The sequence below is a fragment of the Bufo bufo genome, chromosome 1 (genome assembly GCF_905171765.1).
Source record: "Bufo bufo chromosome 1, aBufBuf1.1, whole genome shotgun sequence".
NCBI classification, from domain to species: Eukaryota; Metazoa; Chordata; class Amphibia; order Anura; family Bufonidae; genus Bufo; species Bufo bufo.
In genome coordinates, this window is record NC_053389.1 from 186,999,679 (window position 1) to 187,014,913 (window position 15,235).

At 48.3% G+C, this 15,235-nt stretch overlaps 1 protein-coding gene across 1 annotated transcript in view; it reads right to left on the reverse strand.

The window, feature by feature from the left end:
- The window catches only part of TRPM4 (transient receptor potential cation channel subfamily M member 4), a 163,603-nt gene that overhangs the window by 104,605 nt on the left and 43,763 nt on the right, over positions 1-15,235 (reverse strand). The gene's annotated exons all lie outside the window — the stretch shown is intronic.

The following is a 15,235-nucleotide window of genomic DNA, read 5'->3' on the forward strand; positions in this document are numbered from 1 at the left end:
ACAATTAACTTTTTACAGGTAAACTAATCGCAATGAATTTCATAACCGGAAATTCGCTCATCTCTAGTCATGAGGTTTCACTAAAGTGATGCCTCCGTTAGTTTCCATGACTTTTGATGGCTCACTGATTGGAACCAACTCACAACAGACGCGTTGAATGAAATCTTTTTAAATTGAAGTTCCTCCGCTAGGAACACTAAACTATATAAGAAATATGGGTTTGTCAGTGAGCACAGAAAACATAGGGGTAAATCTGCTGCTGATCTGCTCCATCTTCAGCTGAAGACTGAGTGAGGGGAGGGGCTTAGCAAAGAAGGTGGGGCTTACTTATCTTTTTGTCCTACTGCAGAAAGAACTGAGGGAGAGGCTCCTGCTCCAGACCTCTTGTCTTACCATTTTTCACAGAATAGTGAAGGAGGAGGGGGCATAGATGACCTCTTGGGTCACAAAGTGAACATTTCTTTAGATATATACACACTGCTCAAAAAAATAAAGGGAACACTTAAACAACACAATGTAACTCCAAGTCAATCACACTTCTGTGAAATCAAACTGTCCACTTAGGAAGCAACACTGAGTGACAATCAATTTCACATGCTGTTGTGCAAATGGGATAGACAACAGGTGGAAATTATAGGCAATTAGCAAGACACCCCCAATAAAGGAGTGGTTCTGCAGGTGATGACCACAGACCACTTCTCAGTTCCTATGCTTCCTGGCTGATGTTTTGGTCACTTTTGAATGCTGGCGGTGCTTTCACTCTAGTGGTAGCATGAGACGGAGTCTACAACCCACACAAGTGGCTCAGGTAGTGCAGCTTATCCAGGATGGCACATCAATGCGAGCTGTGGCAAGAAGGTTTGCTGTGTCTGTCAGCGTAGTGTCCAGAGCATGGAGGCGCTACCAGGAGACAGACCAGTACATCAGGAGACGTGGAGGAGGCCGTAGGAGGGCAACAACCCAGCAGCAGGACCGCTACCTCCGCCTTTGTGTAAGGAGGAACAGGAGGAGCACTGCCAGAGCCCTGCAAAATGACCTCCAGCAGGCCACAAATGTGCATGTGTCTGCTCAAACGGTCAGAAACAGACTCCATGAGGGTGATATGAGGGCCCGACGTCCACAGGTGGGGGTTGTGCTTACAGCCCAACACCGTGCAGGACGTTTGGCATTTGCCAGAGAACACCAAGATTGGCAAATTCGCCACTGGCGCCCTGTGCTCTTCACAGATGAAAGCAGGTTCACACTGAGTACATGTGACAGACGTGACAGAGTCTGGAGCGGCCGTGGAGAACGTTCTGCTGCCTGCAACATCCTCCAGCATGACCGGTTTGGCATTGGGTCAGTAATGGTGTGGGGTGGCATTTCTTTGGAGGGCCGCACAGCCCTCCATGTGCTCGCCAGAGGTAGCCTGACTGCCATTAGGTACCGAGATGAGATCCTCAGACCCCTTGTGAGACCATATGCTGGTGCGGTTGGCCCTGGGTTCCTCCTAATGCAAGACAATGCTAGACCTCATGTGGCTGGAGTGTGTCAGCAGTTCCTGCAAGACGAAGGCATTGATGCTATGGACTGGCCCGCCCGTTCCCCAGACCTGAATCCAATTGAGCACATCTGGGACATCATGTCTCGCTCTATCCACCAACGTCATGTTGCACCACAGACTGTCCAGGAGTTGGCAGATGCTTTAGTCCAGGTCTGGGAGGAGATCCCTCAGGAGACCATTCGCCACCTCATCAGGAGCATGCACAGGCATTGTAGGGAGGTCATACAGGCACGTGGAGGCCACACACACTACTGAGCCTCATTTTGACTTGTTTTACGGACATTACATCAAAGTTGGATCAGCCTGTAGTGTGTTTTTCCACTTTAATTTTGAGTGTGACTCCAAATCCAGACCTCCATGGGTTAAAAAATTGGATTTCCATTTTTTTATTTTTGTGTGATTTTGTTGTCAGCACATTCAACTATGTAAAGAACAAAGTATTTCAGAAGAATATTTTACTAATTCAGATCTAAGATGTGTTATTTTTGTGTTCCCTTTATTTTTTTGAGCAGTGTATTTCTGAGTTCAAAAGGTAACATGAACAATAATAGGACCAAGCAAATAATGGAGCTATAGAAAGGAAGTGCTGGGATATTTTTTTTTGTACTTTTTTTGTGCAAATTCAGTGTTTTGTGTTCCTTTATTTATCATTTTAAGGAATACCCCACAATTACAGGTTATTGTTGCTTCACAGGGAATGATAAAGATTTAAAGAAAGTGCGTCACCAAACATGTTACCTGCCAGTTAAAACCAGATAGCAACACATACCCTTTTTTGTAATCAGTTTTATTTTTCAGCAGATTTATTTATTCTATTTCCTGAACATGATTATGGGGGCGGCCATCTTGCCTGAGCTGTTCTTAGCAGCATTTAGAAAGCAAATTGCTTTACGACAGCCCCATGGGCCATAGACACAATGGACAGGAGGGGGCCTCACTGACTCCTGTGGGACAGTTTTCTAGGCATGCTCTGTGACCTGTGCAAGAGGTCTTTGTACAAGGAAAGAATATCTTATCTATACACAGAGGTGATATCATTACAGGCAGGATTAGAATGGCAGGTAAGCAGGTAACTGCAGTAAAGTGATCTGTACAGACTGAGAATGAACTTTGTAATACATGTGGCTTACTAATGTTTTTAAATTTTCAACTAACAATCTTTTTGGTCCCCCGCCACATGAAGTTTGAAAAGACTGCATCCATCAGCACATTACGTGACCATGACAGCCAATCATTTAGATTTTCTTACGTCAAGATTGAATCATTTTTATTATATCCCCTCCATTGAGAGAAATAATATATGATCCTAGCTGCCTGCCACCACAAAGTGGAACGGAAGAGCTCCCTGTATTCTGTTTTATTATTAGTTCAAAGTATAAAATGCATGCAGTAAGCTCTTAAGCTCCCCCTAGTGGTTATTGCAGACAGAATATTATCATTAAAGCTATGCCTGTTCAGGAGATCTTGAGTTCGATATCAGAAAAAACTGCCCTAATGCTATTAAAGGGAATCTGTCAGCTATAAAATGCGCCATAATCAGTAAGCATGGTCTCTGAAAATGGATTTTTATTCCCCCGCATGTTGTATGTAAATAAGCTTCTTGAAGACAAGGGTGCAATGGATTTCTCGCTTGAATACAAGCTCACCGTGCCCCCTTACCGTCCCTTTTTATTTGATTGATGGCCCTTGGCATACCTCCAGGCACAATTTGATCCTCAGATCTTGTGCATGCGCAGCATGATCACATCTCCGGCGCCTGCGCTTTGATCACCGATGCCGCGTACTTGGCTTCAGCGGGTCAATGTGTAGGCACAGACACGTGTGCAAGCGCACCACAGAACATTGCCGCGTATATACATTCCTCACAAGAAAAGGAGTGCACTAAGTACACTGCAGCAGGGATCAACGCGCAGGTGCTGGAAGCGAAATCATACGGCGCATTCATGACATCTGGGGATGGAATCACAACTGAAAGGATACCAAAGGCTGTGAATCAAATGCAAAGGCGGGGGAAGGTGGCACTGTGAGCTTGACTTCATGCGGGAAAGCCACTGCCCACTTGATCTCAAGAGCCTCATTTTGTACAGCACCAGTCCGATTAGGGTTGGTGCTGTGGGACTGAGGGTGGCCCCCATATGGATGGAGTTCCCTCCCTTCCTATCCTCCTTTTCTCCAGGGATTCATGGGTTAAAGTTTTCCCATGATCCCTTATAAGGGGCACTGATGCCCCTCCCTGGATGAGGCTATACACTGCGTGCAGAATTATTAGGCAAATGAGTATTTTGACCACATCATCCTCTTTATGCATGTTGTCTTACTCCAAGCTGTATAGGCTCGAAAGCCTACTACCAATTAAGCATATTAGGTGATGTGCATCTCTGTAATGAGAAGGGGTGTGGTCTAATGACATCAACACCCTATATTAGGTGTGCATAATTATTAGGCAACTTCCTTTCCTTTGGCAAAATGGGTCAAAAGAAGGACTTGACAGGCTCAGAAAAGTCAAAAATAGTGAGATATCTTGCAGAGGGATGCAGCACTCTTAAAATTGCAAGCTTCTGAAGCGTGATCATCGAACAATCAAGCGTTTCATTCAAAATAGTCAACAGGGTCGCAAGAAGCGTGTGGAAAAACCAAGGCGCAAAATAACTGCCCATGAACTGAGAAAAGTCAAGCGTGCAGCTGCCAAGATGCCACTTGCCACCAGTTTGGCCATATTTCAGAGCTGCAACATCACTGGAGTGCCCAAAAGCACAAGGTGTGCAATACTCAGAGACATGGCCAAGGTAAGAAAGGCTGAAAGACGACCACCACTGAACAAGACACACAAGCTGAAACGTCAAGACTGGGCCAAGAAATATCTCAAGACTGATTTTTCTAAGGTTTTATGGACTGATGAAATGAGAGTGAGTCTTGATGGGCCAGATGGATGGGCCAGTGGCTGGATTGGTAAAGGGCAGAGAGCTCCAGTCCGACTCAGACGCCAGCAAGGTGGAGGTGGAGTACTGGTTTGGGCTGGTATCATCAAAGATGAGCTTGTGGGGCCTTTTCGGGTTGAGGATGGAGTCAAGCTCAACTCTCAGTCCTACTGCCAGTTTCTGGAAGACACCTTCTTCAAGCAGTGGTACAGGAAGAAGTCTGCATCTTTCAAGAAAAACATGATTTTCATGCAGGACAATGCTGCATCACAAGCATCCAAGTACTCCACAGCGTGGCTGGCAAGAAAGGGTATAAAAGAAGAAAATCTAATGACATGGCCTCCTTGTTCACCTGATCTGAACCCCATTGAGAACCTGTGGTCCATAATCAAATGTGAGATTTACAAGGAGGGAAAACAGTACACCTCTCTGAACAGTGTCTGGGAGGCTGTGGTTGCTGCTGCACGCAATGTTGATGGTGAACAGATCAAAACACTGACAGAATCCATGGATGGCAGGCTTTTGAGTGTCCTTGCAAAGAAAGGTGGCTATATTGGTCACTGATTTGTTTTTGTTTTGTTTTTGAATGTCAGAAATGTATATTTGTGAATGTTGAGATGTTATATTGGTTTCACTGGTAAAAATAAATAATTGAAATGGGTATATATTTGTTTTTTGTTAAGTTGCCTAATAATTATGCACAGTAATAGTCACCTGCACACACAGATATCCCCCTAAAATAGCTCAAACTAAAAACAAACTAAAAACTACTTCCAAAAATATTCAGCTTTGATATTAATGAGTTTTTTGGGTTCATTGAGAACATGGTTGTTGTTCAATAATAAAATTAATCCTCAAAAATACAACTTGCCTAATAATTCTGCACTCCCTGTATAATTCCCCTCCTTCTTCCGGCCGGTCTCTTGGCTGTCGGAACGTCTGCCTCTCAGCACTCCTGGCCAAGATGTCCCTCGGCTCCTTCCCTGCACCTGCCGTCTGTGGCTCCCGATCCCCCTGCGCTAGCACAAAGTCGGCGGTCGGCTCGCCCGACCCGCCCCCCCGCTCGTTTAGGCCATAGCCCCCCTCTGTCTCACCTCCAGGGCGCAGGTTACAAGGCTGCCGGCGGTCCTGTACGGGGGAGAGAGCGTTCGGTGCGCTCTTCGTTTCAAGCCCCGCCCCTTCCGGTCCCGGCAGCTGTCACTTCCTCCCATCGGGTTCGCGCGCTGTTACATGCAGCAGCCGCGAACATGGGAGCGCAAGCAAGCTCCTCTTTTCTGTCTGAGCAGCCTCCCACTCCTCCACCAACGATCCATCTCCCCACCAGTAATGAACCCCTGCCACCAGTAGATAATGGTGGTGGGGTCTGTCAGCCACACATCCCAGCTGCAGCAGGGGGAGGGGTTACTACCCCCTCTCATACCCATTCCCAGGTTGAAGCTGTGAGCGCACCTGGGAATTCTACCATAGCTGCTACCCCCTCTGCCCCTACATCGCAGCCTCCTGCTTTCCCTGCACCTCCTCTTCCTCCCACCGCACCTGTCCGGAGACGTCGTCGCCGTTCGCCTTCCTCCTCACCTGGGGAGTACAGGCATCGGTCTCGCCATGCTTCTGGTAGGCGCCAGTCCCGACACCATCACAGGGATTCCGGGAGAAGAAGGCGCTCCAGATCCTCAAGATGGCGCTCACCGTCATCTTCGGATGTTTCGACGAGCGAATCTGGGGAGTCTGGCTCGGTGACACACACCATTCGCAAGAGGCGGGAGCCTGTCGCTGCTTCCAGGACTCCGAGCCTGGCCCCTCCTCCGGTTGGTCCATCGTCGGTTCCAGATCCGATTCCATCTACGAGTACTACGGTTTTTCCTCCCGTGCTTCCGGGTCCGTTTTCAACTGGTGAGTTTCAGTATACGGGGGCGTGGGAGGCGGGTGGTCAGAGTTCGGAGGTTGTCTCAGCCCTTAAGGCGGTATTAGATAAATTGCAATCTGTACATCCTTCTCCTCCTCTTGTGTCGCAAAAACCTCCCCCGGTTTTAGCGTCTATACACAAGGACTCTTTCTTTTGCGGGGTTAGCCCACTAGGGGCTCACTTGGCGGAGGAGATCAGGGAGAAAATATGGGCAAATCAGTATGTGGATATTTGGTCCCTAGTCACCATTGATCAACAATCAGTGGATAAAGAGCGACGTCCTACTGACAAGACGTACGAGCGGCGGCCGCGAGTCGCGAAAACCATGAATAACTGGCTTCAGGGCTTTTCAGTGTTAGGTTGTGTGATGGGGCAACGCTTTCCTGAGCGTTGTTCGGAGCTATTTATTTACCAGGATGTGATATATAGCGCTTATAAGGCACATGGTGGTTCGGCATGGTGGAAATACGACGAAGAATTTCGTCGCCGTTTAGCGCTTCAACCCGAACTGGGGTGGGGAGTTAAAGCCACTGATGTCTGGCTTCGGCTGATGCTGGCTCAGCGGCCCTTTCCCGGAGCGGCTGCCGGCCCTGGTTCCTCAACCGTTGGGTCGGTGGCCGTTCGCCGTCCAGGAACCTGCTGGTTATTTAATGAGGGCCATTGCCGATTTGCAGGCCTCTGCAGGTTTAAGCATGAATGCTCTTCCTGTGGTGCCTCCCACGCGGCCATTCGTTGCTCTCGACAACCCACTAGGCCCCAGAAATCCACCAACCCTCCTGACCCAAAAGACTCCAGTGACCGTCTCCGAGATGTCCCCCTGGTTAGATCTCTACCCCAATAAGCCTGACGCGGCACAGTTGTCCCATTTGTCCTGAGCAGGCTCCCGGTTTTTTCCCATAACTTGCAGTCTGCCCAGGAACATCCAGCGGCCCTCCGGGAGAAAATATCTAAGGAGGTGTCTTTAGGTAGGATTGAGGGCCCCTTTCTGTCCCCTCCTTTCCCTAATCTGCGAGTGTCACCTCTGGGGGTGGTTCCAAAGAAGGACCCGGGTAAGTTCCGTTTAATTCATCACCTTTCTCACCCCAAGGGTTCCTCTGTAAATGATGCCATCCCCGATGAGGACTCCTCGGTGTCCTATGTTTCTTTTGACAGGGCTGTGGAGTTAGTCAGGCAAGCTGGCAGGGGGGCCCTATTGGCTAAGTCGGACATAGAATCCGCCTTCCGTTTGCTTCCGGTTCACCCGGACTGTTATCACCTACTGGGATGTTATGTTGACGGTTTTTATTTTTATGATACTTGTTTGCCCATGGGTTGCTCTACTACTTTGATATGTTCAGCACCTTTTTGGAATGGGTGGTTAGGTATGAAACCGGTTCTCGGTCCATTATTCACTATTTGGACGATTTTTTGTTTGTGGCCCCTGATTCTGACGACTCTTGCCTTCACCTACTAAATACCTTTCTCCAGCTGATGAGACGTTTTGGTGTTCCCCTCTCCCCGGCGAAGACTGAGGGTCCTTGTACTTGTCTGTCTTTCCTGGGGATTGAAATTGACACGGTTGGCATGGTCTTCAGGCTTCCCAGGGATAAGTTAGATAAATTGTTTTCTCTGATAGAAGGTTTCCTGTCAATGACTAAGGTCACTCTACGTCAGCTTCAGTCCCTGTTAGGTTTATTAGTGATTGCCTGCAGGGTCATGCCTATGGGTAGAGTTTTTTCCCGACGCCTGTCGCTTGCTACTCGGGGTTTGAAGTCTCCACGCCATCATGTCCGTGTAACTAAATCCATGAAGTCTGATTTGCTTGTATGGCGACAACTTTTAGCGTCTTACAACGGCCACACGTGTTTTTTGGCCCCTGTATTGACCAACTCGGAGCTCTCTTTGTTTACAGATGCTTCAGGTTCCTGTGGTTTTGGTTCCATTTTCAATAATTCATGGTGTGCCTCTCGGTGGCCTGAACCTTGGGCAGCGGCTGGTCTTTGCAGGAACTTAACTTTGCTTGAATTATTCCCTATAATAGTAGCCGTTGAGATCTGGGGTTTACAGTTTTCTAACCGTCATGTTTGTTTCTGGACTGATAACTTGAGTGTGGTTCATTGCATTAACAGTTTATCTTCGTCATCCCTTCCGGTTCTGAGCCTTCTCCGCCATTTGGTGTTGCGTTGCCTGGAATTGAACATCTATTTCAGGGCCCGTCATGTCCCCGATGCATGTAATCTTATCGCTGATTCTCTCTCTCGTTTTAATTGGCAGGAATTCCGGGCCCTCCTTCCTGGAGCGGAGCAGAATGGGGTGCAGTGCCCAACACACCTTTGGCGGCTGGTGGACGGGAATTGATGTCCTTGATTTCCTCTTCAGTGACCCCGGCGACATGGAGAGCTCATGGTAAGGCGTGGGGGGAGTGGCTTGAATTAGCTGGATCAAGGGATGTATCTCCCGATGACGTAAAACTGGAGGTAACGGTTGAATTATTGCTGCGCTTGCGTTCCCTGGGTTCCTCGGCGGTGGTTGCGCAGTGGTGCCTCTCCGGCGTGGCCTTTTACTTTCGCCTGATGGGATGGCCCGATGTCACCAAGCATTTTTTAGTCACTCAGGCATTGCGGGGTTGGCGTAAAGAATCAATTCGGCGAGAATGTCGCCACCCTGTTTCATACTCGTTACTCGTCAGCTTGGTTGCGGAGTGCTCGGTAACTTGTGGTTCCCCTTTTGAGGCCCTCCTGTTATCGGTCGCGTTCGGCCTTGCCTTTTTTGCTGCCCTTCGCATTTGCAAACTGGTACCTCCTTCTCGCCTTAAGCCTGGAGGACTCCTTTTTCGGGACGTGGCGTTTGGCAATGGGTCGGTTAGGGTAAAAATTCGCCGTTACAAAACCGACACGTTTGGTCACGGAGCTTGGATCCCTATTCACAACATACCGGGTCCCGTTTGCCCAGTTCATTTGGTCGCTTCCTACCTAGCGGTTAGGCCTGGAGGCGATCATTTCCTGGTACACCAGGATTGCTCCCCGCTTACCAGGTACCAGTTTTCTTCACTTTTTCAGCGCTGCTTAGTGTCGGTAGGTTGTAACCCACGTGACTTTGGTACCCATTCGTTCCGTATAGGGGCGGCCACTGAGGCGGCTAGGGCCGGCCTTTCTGAGGATGATGTTATGCGCATTGGTCGTTGGCGTTCCCGTTGCTTTGCCAGTTATATTCGCCCTGACCTGTTGCCATTGATAGAATAAAAAATAAATAAAAAAAAAAAAAAAGGAAATTAATATAATACAATAATAATGAAGGAAAGTATATTTGGTTGTATCAGGATGTGCTGTTGCTTAATTTCATGTTTTATATTTATATGGTGTATTTTCAGGGATTCCCCGTCCGGCCGTATGGATCCTCGGTCACTCCTACGTCTTTTGGGCGGCGCGAAGGGCGGAATGCAGACCGGGAGGTCGGACCCTGGGCTTTCGTGAGGTCGATGTTTTCTGGAGGGGTATTAGGGGCCTTCGCTGGCCTCAGGTTCTCTCGGAGGTTGTGGGAATCAGCCGGTCCAACTCCGGCCCAGTGATTCTCGTTGTCCACGCCGGGGGGAATGATCTCTGTTCCTTACGGATTGCGGAGCTCATGACCTTAATGCGTTCTGATATGGAACATTTTTCTTCCTTTTTCCCTGATTTGGTCCTGGTGTGGTCGGAGATCATCCCCCGGGTGGTGTGGCAAGGGGCTAGAGACCCAGACGCAATGGAGAAAAGCCGTAGGACCATTAATTCCCGTTTTTCTAGGTTTATTAGATCCTGGGGCGGTGTAGCCGTTCGCCACCGGCAGCTGGAGGGCGACAACCGTGCATTGTTGAGGTCCGATGGTGTCCACCTTTCCGACATTGGGTTGGACATTTGCCTCTCGGGGCTTCAGGACGGGGTGGAACAGGCCATGTTTTTGTTGGGTGGTGGTCGGAGCCCGGTGTAGGTAGTGGGCTCCTCCGTGGCGGTTTGGAGGCAATCGGAATACCCGGTGTGAAATGTAAAGGGCGGACTTGCCCGCTGGCATACCGCTCCATGTAACAGTTTCTGGAGCAGTTCTAAAGCTCGTGGTTTGGTTATGTTCAATAACAAATAAAGAAAGCTGTGGCCGATCACCACCCAACCCAGTGGCGTCTTGTGTGTTTATTGGGTAAGAAGGTTCTAATTAGCAGGAGGATGGGAGGGGGGTGTTGTGGTTGCTTGGCCTACCGGCAGTCTGTACAGCACCAGTCTGATTAGGGTTGGTGCTGTGGGACTGAGGGTGGCCCCCATATGGATGGAGTTCCCTCCCTTCCTATCCTCCTTTTCTCCAGGGATTCATGGGTTAAGGTTTTCCCATGATCCCTTGTAAGGGGCACTGATGCCCCTCCCTGGATGAGGCTATATAATTCCCCTCCTTCTTCCGGCCGGTCTCTTGGCTGCCGGAACGTCTCCCTCCCTCCCTCCCCTGGATGTTATGTTTTCTGGTTTGCCGTTTGTCGGCTCCCATTGGTGTTTTGAATGTTCATAAATTTTTCTATTTCCTAGTATAGGTTACATCGTATTCTCAAGTCACAGCTGGCGGTTTGGAGGCAATCGGAATACCCGGTGTGAAATGTAAAGGGCGGACTTGCCCGCTGCGAGGGCAGCAGCTGGCATACCGCTCCATGTAACGGTTTCTGGAGCAGTTCTAAAGCTCGTGGTTTGGTTATGTTCAATAACAAATAAAGAAAGCTGTGGCCGATCACCACCCAACCCAGTGGCGTCTTGTGTGTTTATTGGGTAAGAAGGTTCTAATTAGCAGGAGGATGGGAGGGGGGTGTTGTGGTTGCTTGGCCTACCGGCAGTCACATACGGCCAACGGGGAATAAAGGTCCTCTTTCAGCGATCATGAGCATCAGACATCTCAGACAAAAACATCTTTAGGACCGGACCTCCGGCAGGCTGTTCCATTGGGTGAACAACCTGTCGGATCCGTCCTGCCGCTAGTGACCGTGTGCCTCCGGACTGCTGTTCCGTCCCCATTGACTATAATGGGGGCGGGAAGGAGTTCCGGCGGAGGCACTGCAGCGCACGGCGAGAGGCTGCCTGAATAAAACTACGACATGTCCGACATTTATTCCGGCAGCCTCGTGCCTCCGCCGGAACTCCTCCCTGCCCCCATTATAGTCAATGGGGACGGAGCGGCAGTCCGGGGGCACATGGTCACTAGCGGCAGGACGGATCCGACAGGCTGTTCACCCGACGGAACAGCCTGCCGGAGGTCCGTGCCGCTAGTGTGAAAGTAGCCTAAAATAATGCTTGTGGTTTATAGTGCATTTTGTATCTGACAGGTTCACTGTGTTAAGAAATCGACCTGATACAATAAAAATGTATTCACTATACAGAGATATTCACTATACAATGCTCCACGTTAATTGTATCTTTAGATGCAATTATCATATAATTATTGTACATTTTTTATGCCATTTGTTGTCATCCCAAAAACAAATAAGGGGGTGCATTCATACTAGAGTTTTCTGGCTTTATAGCTAAGAAGCCTTTTTATATACTTTGTGTTTCAAAGCCTTCCCATTTCAATATCTCTGCTTGCTGTCAGTTTAGCAACAATTATTATTTTGATCCACAGGCTGAAAACTGGTACAGGTACAGGCCTAATGTTCCTCACAGCTGAGACATGGATACAGCCTAGGCAATACTGTGGGCTGAACAGTCTGGATATCTACATTGTAGAACAGGACAAACTTTTGTTGCTGATGTGTTTAACTCACAGAGGATTGCTTAGGCTTGAAAATGTATCCACCACTGATCTGTACAGACCCCGAATGGCTATATTATCAGAACACCTCTTGGCAGGTAAAGCATACAGTGTGGGACAGCAGCACTCACAAAGTAAAATCACTTGGCTGGTGGCGGAGACACTAGCCACTGTATGTGAAAAAATATGAAAGTATTGAATTGAGGCACTAGTACCAACACAATCTAAAAGTAAACTCCGGTTCTATACGCAGAAGTTCTCACAGAATTCTAAATGCACTCGAGAGGGGGGTAAATACATAACAAGATGGCAGCGCGCATGGATGCAGCAGCCTGGAGCTCTCCATTTAGATGCCAATTTCTTATTTTTTACATAGTTATTACCTTAATTTTAAGCACAGCGAGTATTGAGTTTGCTACAGCACACACAGCCAGTGGCGTAACTATCAGGGAAGCAGGGGAAGCAGCTGCTTCGGGGCCCGAGCTCAGAAGGGGCCCGGGAGCAGTCACTGTACTTCGTCACCCCGGGCCCCTGTCAGAGCAGCTGACTTCTCCTGCACTTGCACCTCTGACCTGACATCAGGGACATCGCTCCGCCTCTCCCCTCCTCAGTTCTTATGATGGACACTGACCAGCAACAGCCAGATGTGGGCGGAGCTATAATAGCCCCGCCCCCTTTCTACCCGTGATTCCTGCAGCTTGAACCTTCCATGCCCGGCAAGCTGAACATCAGTTGCATTGCCACAACTGCACCAGTGATGTGAGTGGCAGGGGAACTGCGTTCCCAGACTGTGCACATGTGACATGCAGTACAGTGGGAAAGCTGGGTGAATTATATCATAAAATGTGATCCAGCTTCCATGCTATCCTGCATGGCACAAGTGCAGAGGCATTAGAGTATGAGGGAGAGGCACAGCAGGAAAGCTGGGTGTCTATATATGTGTATTGTATATGTGTGCGTCCATGTATGTGGTGACTGTGTGTATGAGTGCGCCCCTGTATGTGAAGAGTGTGTGTATGAGTGCATCTATGTATGTGGAGAGTGTGTGTATGAGTGCGTCCATGTATGTGGAGAGTGCGTGTATGAGTGCATCTATGTATATGGTGAGCACATGTATGAGTGTGTCCATGTATGTGGAGAGTGCGTGTATGAGTGCATCTATGTATATGGTGAGCACATGTATGAGTGCGTCAATGTATGTGGAGAGTGCGTGTATGAGTGCATCTATGTATATGGTGAGCACATGTATGAGTGTGTCCATGTATGTGGAGAGTGTGTGTATGACTGCGTCCATGTATATGTGGAGAGTGTGTGTATGAGTGCATCTATGTATATGGTGAGCGCATGTATGAATGCATCTATGTATATGGTGAGTGCGTGTATGAGTGTGTCCATGTATATGTGGAGAGTGTGTGTATGAGTGCATCTATGTATATGGTGAGCGCATGTATGAATGCATCTATGTATATGGTGAGTGCGTGTATGAGTGTGTCCATGTATATGTGGAGAGTGTGTGTATGAGTGCATCTATGTATATGGTGAGCGCATGTATGAATGCATCTATGTATATGGTGAGTGCGTGTATGAGTGTGTCCATGTATATGTGGAGAGTGTGTGTATGAGTGCATCTATGTATATGGTGAGCGCATGTATGAATGCATCTATGTATATGGTGAGTGCGTGTATGAGTGTGTCCATGTATATGTTGAGTGTGTGTATGAGTGTGTCCATGTATGTGAAGAGTGCGTGTATGACTGCGTCCATGTATGTGGAGAGTGCGTGTATGACTACGTCCATGTATGTGGAGAGTGCGTGTATGACTGCGTCCATGTATGTGGAGAGTGCGTGTATGACTGCGTCCATGTATGTGGAGAGTGCGTGTATGACTGCGTCCATGTATGTGGAGAGTGCGTGTATGACTGCGTCCATGTATGTGGAGAGTGCGTGTTGAATATAAACTCCGTCAGCAACTGGAAATGTTACAATTCAAAGTCGTGCTAAAAATGACAGTAAATACAGTAAATAAAAAGTCACAAAATAGCCATATAAGAGGGGTTTGCACAGGAGGAGGCGGTTTGTGAAGAAGCGTGTGTGGGGGGCCCCGTACAAAAATTTGCTGTGGCGCCCAGTCAGTTCTAGTTACGCCTCTGCACACAGCGTATAGTGTGCAAGAGCTACTGGACATCAGAATGAAAGGTCCTGTTCCACCACCACCCCCTAATATCCCGGATGAGATTCTAAGGACATCGGTGCCCGACTGGATGATTATACCGTCAAAGCGATGGCACAGAAGGAGACGGGAAAGGAAGCAGAAGCGGGGCAAGAGGGGCGGCATCAATACTCGATTAAAGAACCCCCCAAACAAGCAAGCACTACCCAGCCTGTTCGTCGCAAATACCCAGTCTATAGTGAACAAGATCGATGAGCTGAGACTGAGGATCTCATCTGATAGGATGAACACTTGCGCCTCATTTTTCACCGAAACCTGGCTAAATACTAACATCCCGGACGAGGCTATTGAACTTGCGGATCGAATGGATCGAACCGCTGAGTCCGGTAAGAATAAGGGAGGTGGAGTGTGTATTTATGTCCATAAGGCTTGGTGCACCTCCACAGTCATTGCTGAACAATATTGCTCTGCTGATTTAGAACTTATGACACTTAAATGCAGACCGTTCTACTTACCGAGGGAATTCACAGTCGTGTATCTCACCGTAGTTTATATTCCTCCACAAGCTAATGTTAAGCTGGCACTGTCCAAATTGCATGATATTACGAACAGCCCCTCCTGATGAAGCATTAAAGCGAAACGTGCGTCGAGGAGCACGCCAAACAGAGCCAGCCCACACTAATACAGCACTGGATACAGGGTAAGAAAAAGAGACTTTGATCGGCCTGACTATATACATTGCAGCATCATATGATGCACCTTATAGGTTATATGGTGTCGGCCTCAACATTAGTATGTCATTCATACCCTGTCTATATTTATGCTAGATGCACCTTAGGTCTAGGTAGCTGTGAGCACAGCCAGAGCCAGCTTTGATATTTTATGCTGACCTGGACGTTTGTACACAGCTTTCCTACAGCAAGATAGCTAACTGTATAGTGATCATCCATTGTTGAATAGTGATG